This window comes from Lolium rigidum, chromosome 5 (genome assembly GCF_022539505.1).
Source record: "Lolium rigidum isolate FL_2022 chromosome 5, APGP_CSIRO_Lrig_0.1, whole genome shotgun sequence".
In the NCBI taxonomy this organism is placed as follows: Eukaryota; Viridiplantae; Streptophyta; class Magnoliopsida; order Poales; family Poaceae; genus Lolium; species Lolium rigidum.
In genome coordinates, this window is record NC_061512.1 from 134,202,931 (window position 1) to 134,211,757 (window position 8,827).

Sequence of the window (8,827 nt, forward strand, 5' to 3'; positions counted from 1 at the left end):
AGTAGTGCGCTACACAAAGTAGTAACCAAATATCTTATGTACGCAGTTGGACGAAGCTTGTCGCAGGACCGGGAGCAAGACCGGGAGCGGCGGTATTGGTGGATGCATGCTCCTACTTTCCGTATGGAGCCGGGACCGCCTATCGCTTGGGCGTCCCGTGGTACTCAACGAGACGCCATGGCCTCATTTCCCTCACTTTCCTCGATCGGGAGCCCACTTGGGCATACCTTTGGGACAATGTCTCGGAGATGACGAGCGATCCAATGGTCATGTACAGGCAAGTACATCGCGGAGTTGGACACTCTTACCGCCGAGCAGGTAACCGATCACCGCGGAGTTGCAATCCTAGTTTTGATTGATTCTACCGGCATCTACTAAATAATTGTATGTCTGCAGGTGGAATGGGAGCCATATGGTAGCTACTACCGTATTGGCGCGGCGATGACCGACCTAAACCCCAAGTGCACGGAGGAGGCGCGGTTCCGGCGTATGCGCTGCCCACTCATATGCATGTGGCTTGTTGAACACCACCGGCCGCAAAGAGTGATGAGACAGCTTTGGGCTGTATCGGAGTGCCCACCAATGTGGCAAGACACGGACAAGGCGCTTCACGGTAAACTTCCGGAATCATGCGATGGAAGATTCTTGATAGAAGAGGTACAAACTAACTTGTTGATTCTTGCAGGCTTGATAGGCAGCGGCAGAGGAAGATCACAAATTGGCCGATCCATCATAGCGGCCACATCACAGCGTTCCAACACTGCTTGGAAGCGGCACGGAATGCTGACCCTGAGCAGATTGTGCCTCACGACTTCACCGCTTTCAACAACTACCTCGAGTGGTTCCATCAGAACACGCGTATCGAGTTAGTTAAGCACGCGTATGCTGAGGACATCTTGGACGACCCCATCCAGTTCGATGAGGTTGGGCAAAGCCAGCACGACACTTTTGCTCGCAGAGGGAGATCGACTTCTATTGCTTCCGAGCTGAACTTCGTGGTAATGGATTCTCTCACTAACTAGTACATCATCTAGATTGCCATGTGCTCGCTTAAATTGTGTATGCTATGTTTGTCACAGCGGGAGGAGATCCAGAAAACCGCTGAGGAGTGCGAGACTATGTGGGACCAGAGCCACAAGAGATGAAAAGCCCGTCTGGACCGTTGCGGAATTTCATTAAGGTATGATCACCAACTTTGAATGTACACTATTATGTTGTGGTGGCTTTGTAACCGTGAGTTCCATGACGCGAACACCGCACGAAAGATGCGGCGGTTAGCGAACTTGCTAGGTTGCCGCGAAGGCGAAATCCCTACATCCTCCTCTTCGAAGAACATGTATGGACTATTTTGTTGCTGTGAAACATGTTCTTACTAATTTCAACTTTTGTAATCTCATGTGTTCATGTTTGTGCAGATTCCTCCCGAGGACGACCTAATTCCGAGTCAAGGCGTACTTCCGAAGCGTACCTCCAAGCAACGGTCAGCTTACCGAGCTGAAGCCAAGGGGCAAGGCTCCAAACCGGTACACTCCGGAAGATTATGTCAACCGAGGAAAGAAGGTTGTCACTGAGGAGGATGACGGGCCGCCGCGGAGATCAGCTATGTCGAGGATGAGGAACGACGAGCCGTTCTCTTCAGAGGAGGAGGAGGAGGAGGAGGAGGAGGAGGAGGAGGAGCAGGAGCAGCAGCAGCAGGAGCAGCCAAGGCAGCGGACGAAGAGGATGGCCGTCCGGAAGCAGCCCACGAGGACGGCACGTCGAGGACGCTACTAGGATGTGCTACGTGTTGTTGTGAACTCTATATTCATAAGTATCGATTTGTGAACCCTATGTCATTTCGAACCATGGTCCGTAATGCTACTTGTTGTTTGAATCTACGTGCTACAATGTGACCTATGAAGTGTTATATGTGTATGTCATGAAATTTCTACTTGTTGTGTCCAATGTTGTACTCGTAGAATCGTTGGAGTTTGGTAGGATTTTTCATGTTTTCAACACAAGTCCATGTGTGGCGCCCTTCCCACCGGCGCCACAAGTGCTAGTGTGGCGCCCGTGGCATCGGCGCCACACATGCCAACTTATATGAACCATTGGGTCCAAAACATACCGTGGGACAAATCCTCCGGGACTTAGCCGTTTCGCGAGGCTCTATGTGTGGCGCCCGTGGCATCGGCGCCACACGAGCTAGTGTGGCGCCCGTGTCATCGGCGCCACACATCGAGCCTCGCAAAACGGCTAAGTCCCGCAGGAATTGTCTCACGAGTATGTTTTGGGGGATTACAAGTGCATGTGTGGCGCCGTTGGGAGGGGCGCCACACATGCCGCCACGTCGGACGGGCGCACCGGCTCAGCCGTCGAGGGGGCCACGTCGGCTGGGTGTGTGGCGCCGGCAGCAGGGGAGCCACATGGGCATGTGTGGCGCCCGTGGGAGGGGCGCCACACAAAAGGGTTAGATTGGTGAAATAGTTTCGCCGGAGGGTTAGTCTGTGCTTTTCTTCCACTTTTGGGTTATTTTTGTGTAAATCGCCCGGTGTGTTCGAGAATGGGGTTACTACTACTCTGAATTTTGCGCACCTCTTGGTGAATTCTTTGTTTGCTGAACTCTACTGGGTGCTAGCGACATCCCCAATTGAAGATTTCAACCTGAAAATCCAATAAATGGAATTTTTTATTTGCTGAATTCTACTGGGTGCTAGGGACATCCCCAATTGAAGATTTCAACCTGAAAATCCAAGAGATGGAATGAATGGGATGAGCGGCAGATTTAGGTTTCCAAATTACAATATCTCTTGATTTGATACAATTTTTAGTGTTTGATTTAAATTTTTGGGGGGAGGTTGCTTTCTCAAATTTCAGGACGTGGGCCAATGGGCCAGATCCTGACGGAGGGTCATTGACAGGACTACAACAGAGATACGACTCGTGTAGAGCAGAACCACGATCTGAAAGAGGACCTCCATCGTAACAAACATGGACTTCATGAATTCAATTCCCCACATAAGCAACCCAGGCACCGCGGACTTGCGGCGATATTGTTGAGCCTCCGATTGAGGAACGATTTCAGCGATGGCACGAAAACGGTGAAGGCGAGCTATCGTGCCCCTAGCACAGGTCCTCTCAGATAATAACGGCAGGCGCTGCTCAAGGCTGAAGTCAAGGGTTGTGCACCGGCGGAGGCGGTTTTCTGTACGACGCCGTCCAGATCGGTAGAGCCGCCGCCGTGTACACCAACAAATCGTCGAACACCGTCCAGATCCCGTCGCGAAGCAGCCTCTCAGGCGCTCTCGACCACGGAGGCCACCCCGAACAGCTTCTAGGTCACGGTGGTACCGACGGCAAGGGCCAGGAGGGAGAAGATGAACCTTCGCCGACCTTGGCCGCTACACAAACAGGACCCGTTGCGGGTTGGTGTCTACCAAAATCTTCAGGTTCAGCGGCGCCGACGCGATTGTATTGGCAACCAGTGTTGGGGATGGTAGAGCAGGTGGAGTAGCAGTTCGCAATGGAGGACTTCCACCAGCCGTTGATGCGCGCTAGACGATAGCATGGTTGACGTCCCAGAGGCCCTGCATCGGGAGAGGCCAGCTTGGACTAGCAGGTCACGATGTTTATGCTGAAGGTTAGGCCTCGATGTTCTTCAGTGCCAAGCATGCTGCACCGTTAATCTCACGCGGTCACACCTACTTCCAGCGAAGGTGCTATGCAACGACAGATATGATCTTTGAGCGGCGATGTTGTTCCGTCAGGCACTCCAAGACTACCTATGTGTGTGCATCTTATGAGTGAGAGCTGGACTTGAGCGAGTTGTTTCAGGTATGCTTCTCATCTTTCACTTCAATTTTCATGTCTGCTCAATGCTCATGTCCGTGAGGTGGATGTGCTGGAGCCCTTGCTTCCAGCCATCATGTGTAAGATAAGATTGCCGCTTCGGTAAGCAAGTTCACAAAATCAAGATAAGTAAAGAGAAAACAATACTGGTAGGCAATGCTACTTTTTTTTTTAAAAAAAAAGAAGCTAGGCGTATGAGCTACGAGCCTACGACATGTACAATATCTTAAAATGAACTTAATTTTTGTGGCCTAATTTTACTACGATTTAAAATCTAAAACAAAAGTTAAAATATATTAAAATGGGACAAAACAAAAAATCAAAGTGAAAGAATTTTTTAGTGCTCAAATTACACCATACAGTATTATTTTCTAGGCCCGTGAGCATTTGTATTTTATTTTAAACCCGTTGCGAAGCACGGGCACCTTTGCTAGTAGAGTACTAAATTCTAAATGATACGAGGAAGAAGCTTCATCACCCCGCGTGACAAATTTTAAAGTATGATATGAACAGCTCTCCATCATCATCCAGGACTGAAGATGAGACAAATCAAATACCAATGGAATTCTGAGAGAGATTCTAAAAGTGCAAATAATATTTGCCTGTACACAAACTAGAAATGAAACCGTAGGAAGGAAATATGGTTCCTTCTACTAAAAGAATATACTACTAGGCCTTCAGATGAAATGAATAAAAAGAATTCTTGTTCCAAATATCTGTCTAACTAGTAAATCTCAGTGTGACGATTTGCTTTCTTCTTTCTTCCACCAATATAATCCGAGCAAGCTGGGGCAGCAAGTTGTGCGCTACGCATGGCTTGCAGAGGCAACGACATGGCCTTCCTCGGTCTGTTCCGCGCCGCCCTCTGGTACAGGTCCAGGCCGGATCGCCTCGAGCTGCCTTAGCACCTCCCGTGCCTCGGGGCGGGACGACGGCGAGGTCTCGACGCACTGCAGCGCGAGCTTGAGTGTGTCCATGAGCTCGTCCCCTTCCGGGCCGGTGGCCGCGTCTCTCATCAGCTCGAGGTCGAACACCTCACTGGTCCACTCCTCCTTGACGATGGACGCCACCCACTGCGGCAGGTCCATGCCGTTGGTGGTGTCGGCGGGGGATTTGCCAGTGAGGAGCTCGAGGATGATGACGCCGAGGCTGTACACGTCGGTCTTGGTGCCTGCCTTCTTGAGCTTGGACAGCTCGGGCGCGCGGTACCCCAGGGCGCCCGCGGCGGCAAGCACGCTGGAGTTGGCGGCGGTCGTCATGAGCCGGGACAGGCCGATGTCTGCGATCTTGGGGCTGGAGTCGTCGTCGAGGAGGACGTTGCTGGCGGTGAGGTTGCCGTGGACGATGCTCATGTCGTCGTGGAGGTGGGTGAGCCCACGGGCCGTCCCCTTGGCGATCACTATTCGCGTCGCCCAGTCCACCGGCGTGTTCGGAGCCCGGGCTGGATGCCATCGGAATCAAATTAGTGTCAGAACTCGAAATTGCAGAGTTAAATTCAGCTTGAAACGACGAAATCTCTGAAAGAATCTCACCGTGCAAGAAGGCGGAGAGGCTGCCCTTGGGCATGTAATCGAATACGAGCAGCTTCTCGCCCTTGGGGCCGAGGTAGTAGGCTCTGAGCGACAGAAGATTCTGGTGCCGGACCTTGCCGAGCGCCGCCGCCTCGGCCTCGAACTCCTTGTGGCCCTTGGTGATCTTCTCCCGCAGCCGCTTGACAGCCACCAGGCTGCCGTCCTCCAGCGTGGCCTTATACACGGTGCCGTACGTGCTCTTCCCCATGATCTCCGCGGTCGCACAGAGCAGGTCGTCGGCCGTGAACGCGAGCGGCCCGTCGAAGTGGACCAGCTTGCCGCCGACGTCGCCGCCGGACTCCGCCTCCGACGCCCCCGGCTTCTCGCCTCGCCCGGCAGCCGCTGCGGCGCCGGCGTCCTTGCTCGCCGACTCCTTCCCGCTCCGCGTGCTGCTGCTGCCGCTGGACCTCCTCTTTCTTGTGAGTAAACAGAGCAGGAGGCAGCAGAGGGACAGCAGGATGAGGGCGCCGATGACGATCCCGGCGATGATGAGCGCGAGCTCCTTGGCGCTGAACCTGCGGAGGCCGTGGCGCCCCTGCGCGCCGGGCGATGTTCCGGTGACGGCGACGCGGGGCAGGGCGGCGAGGAAGCGGAGTAGCCGCAGAGCAGCGCGTTGCCCGCGAAGGAGTCGGCGCCGAACTTCTGCAGGAGCGGGGCTGGCACAGCTCCGGAGAGGTTGTTGTAGGAGACGTTGAAGGCCTGGAGCTTGGCGGTGAGGTTGGCGAGGCTCGGGGGGATGGCGCCGTCGAGCGCGTTGGCCGAGAGGTCGAGCGTGTTGAGGTCGGGAAGCGTGGCGAGGTTTTCGGGGATGGTGCCGTTGAGGTTGTTCCCGGCGAGGTGTAGGTCTTGTAGCTTGGTGAGCCGTGCGAGTGATTGTGGAACGGGTCCGTCGAGCGAGTTGTGGGCGAGGCTGAGGTAGAGGAGCTGGTAGGTGCCGGTGATGGATTCCTTGCGCGAGGACGACGAGGAGGAGTCCGGCGCCTTGGAGGCGCCGGCGAAGGCGTCTGGGATGGGGCCGGAGAGGCGGTTGTGGGAGAGGTCGAGGAAGAGGAGCGAGGCGGAGGCGGCGAGCTCGGCGGGGAGGTCGCCTTCGAGGGCGTTGCGGCTGAGGTTGAGGCGGATGAGCTTGGCGGAGTTGGCGAGGGCGGCCGGGACGGCGCCGGTGAGGAGGTTGGCGCTGGCGTCGAAGGACTGGAGCGCGAGGCATCGGCCGATCTCGGGCGGGACGGCGCCGGAGAAGCGGTTGTTGAAGAGGTAGAGGCCGCGCAGGTCGGGGAGGAAGCCGAGGGAGCTCGGGATGGCGCCCGCGATGGCGTTGTCGTGGAGGCTGAGGCGGCGGAGCTGGACGAGCTGGCCCAGGCCGCGCGCGGAGAGGGTGCCGGCGAGGCCGCGCCAGGGGAGCGTGATGGCGACGACGTTGCCGTTGACGCACTTGATGCCGGCCCAGTGGCCGGAGCAGGCGCCGCCGAGGCCCGTGTCGTTCCAGGAGCGCAGGTAGCCGAGCGGGTCGGCCAGGTCGTGCTTGATGGCCTGCAGGCCCTGCCGGTCCGCCTCGCTGATGACGATCCCGTCGCCCGTGGCGTGGCGGTGGGCGGCGGAGGCGGGGGACGGGAGGAGGAGGAGCGTGGCGCAGCAGCAGTGCAGGAGGAGGAGGAGCGGCGCGGGCGTGCGGTGGCTGCTTGGCCGCAGCAGCAGCGGCAGCGGCATGGTGTCTAGTTGGAGACGAATTCAACACGGGGCAGGGGGGTGGATTCAGAGAAGGTGGGAGAGGCTGCAACTGCAATGGCGAGGGGAGAGGATCGAGAAGGGGTGTGTAGATAGGTGGGTAGGTGGTGGTGACATAAATGTGGCGCGGCCGCGAGCGATTCCTGCAGCGGCAGAGGGGTGCGGGGAAGAAGACGAGGGCACGAGCACGAGGCGGGCAACGGCTAGTCGTGATGAGGGGAGCACGACGGAATGGATTCCTTCGCAACGGCTAGTTTCGAGGCTCAACCGCTCAGACTCAGCCCAACAAACAAATGTACCGTGGGGCCGGCGCTTGGTCTGTGGACCTCATCCTCAGGTTTTGTCGTCTCGACTCGACTGGCACTTGGGCCGTAGCCCTCCTCGGCAACCACGCGTCGATCCCCCGGGCAGAGCCTCATCCGGTTCTTTGATGTTGTCGTGTTACTCCTCGAACACTCGTCTTCTACCGCCAAAAACGATAAAAATTACCATTTGCCCGAACTATTTCACAAAATAATCAACTATTCGACAAAATAATATTTCTGCACTGCGCGGATCCGTTGGGCGCCATGCTTACATTGCATGGCGGCATGGGCATCAAGCAAGATCACTTTTCAGATTTTTTTCCATGAGACAAGTTCTCAAATAGTGGCTAAAACTATTGCAGCAATGTCCCCTTGATGCCCTGGAATTTTGACGAATCAGACCACATGTCCTAGTGAAATGCCAGAAAAGACCACTTTTGAATGCAAATGTCAAAACTACCGTGGTGGCACGCTGCCCAAGCAACACGTCGCACATGCTGCCCTAGCCGGTGGTGGCCGTGCCACGTGTCGCTTGGCTAGCGTGCCACCACGGTAGTTTTAACATTTACACTCGGAGGTGGTCTTTTCTGGCATTTCACTGTGGCATGTGGTCTGATCTGTCAAAATTTCGGATGACCTCTCCTTCTCCCATCAAAGTTTATGGAAATTGAAGCATGATTAATTACTATTGAATATGCATATAATGACTTGAAATTTTACCTTACTTCAGTTTTTATCGGAATTGCTATTTCATATGCAGCTAATAAATAAATTACCGCTCCACCAACCATGTGTTGTCCGATTTCGTTCTGCATTAAGGTTACTGTCGTTATGCGCGGATGTAGGTCGGCCTGTTAGTTTTTCCTATAATCCAAGATATGTTGTTGGGCTATCTTTTTGTTTTGGTGGGTTGCTAGTGCTATTCAAAGCGTGGTTAGGGCGTTGTTTTGGTTTTTTATTTTTGGTTGGGTCCTAGCTAGTGGAAAAACTCAGTTGTTTAGGCTGTGTTTTAATTTTTGGTTTTGTTATTTTTGGTTGATTTGTATTTGCGTATGTTGTATATTTTTTACTCTTTCAGATAATACTTTTCTAGTTGCAAGTAGATTGCAACCAAAAAATTTACAGTTTGCTTATGGGTTGTAACTATTTTTTCATCAGTTGCAAGTGGAGTTAGAACTAATCTTATTTAGTTGCAAGTGAGGCTACAACTGAATCTTTTTATTTGCATTCTTTCTCTCTAGTCGTAATTGAGTTACAACTGAATTTTCCGGTTGCAAGTAAGGTTGCAAATGAGATTTTCTAGTTGCAAATGAGGTTGTAGCTAAGACTTTTGTTGTTGTTGCTAGGTGGATCCCAACTAAGTTTTTCACTTGCAAATGGCTTTGCAACTAAGTGTTT

At 53.8% G+C, this 8,827-nt stretch overlaps 1 pseudogene; it reads right to left on the minus strand.

Annotated features, from left to right (window-relative positions):
• Positions 1-4,634: 4,634 nt before the first annotated feature.
• Positions 4,635-7,106, minus strand: LOC124656446 (annotated as a pseudogene).
• Between the last annotated feature and the right edge of the window lie 1,721 nt (positions 7,107-8,827).